The sequence below is a fragment of the Geospiza fortis genome, unplaced genomic scaffold, assembly GCF_000277835.1.
Source record: "Geospiza fortis unplaced genomic scaffold, GeoFor_1.0 scaffold196, whole genome shotgun sequence".
Taxonomy (NCBI): Eukaryota; Metazoa; Chordata; class Aves; order Passeriformes; family Thraupidae; genus Geospiza; species Geospiza fortis.
The window spans coordinates 1,208,702-1,209,415 of record NW_005054487.1 but is presented as its reverse complement, the minus strand read 5'-3'; positions in this window follow the sequence as shown (position 1 = coordinate 1,209,415).

Genomic DNA, 714 nt, shown 5'->3' with positions numbered 1-714 from the left:
ATTTGTTTCTTTTCTGCATTATTGGTTTTGCACAGATCCAGACAATCTATATTTTATGTGTGCTTCCATTAAGCCTGATTGAAACATCATGTTAATTTAGGTGACTCACTTAAAAATATTAAATAAAAGCTGTGAATCATTAACTTGCATTTAATGCTAGGAGGTCTGAAGATGGATTTTCACTTGGTAGTGCTTTCACTGCCAATTTTATTAAGTTGTACCAAAAGTACCGAAACCTTTTAAAAAACTGTTGCTCCTACAGCTTCCTAGTCATTTCAGCCTTTTAATTCAATGAGGTCCTGTAAGTTTCAATGGAATTAAAAATGGGAATGTTAAAGTGGGCATGTATTCATAGTTACCTGCTTTGCAGACTTGCTGTCAGTAAATCATTACAAAAAGTGCCCAGTGAGTGTTTCTTACAGCTGAACTCTGTCTTTCTGACCTAGACCTTTATAAACTTTTGTGTGGTCAGCTTTGATTTTTGTAAGGTTTTTCCCCACCCTAAACCCTTTGGCTTTTTAGGTTTCAATAGGACATTTTTAATCTGCTTGATATTTTTTTGTGATATTCTAGCAGAACTAGATCTATCTGATCTTGGGCTTTTGTTTCCCTGTATTTCTGTAATGTTTTGGCTTGTGATTGATACTTTATAACTGTTCTTTGTTTCTATAGGTGTACATTTTGTTAATAATGTTTAATTTCTTCCTTAGTTTA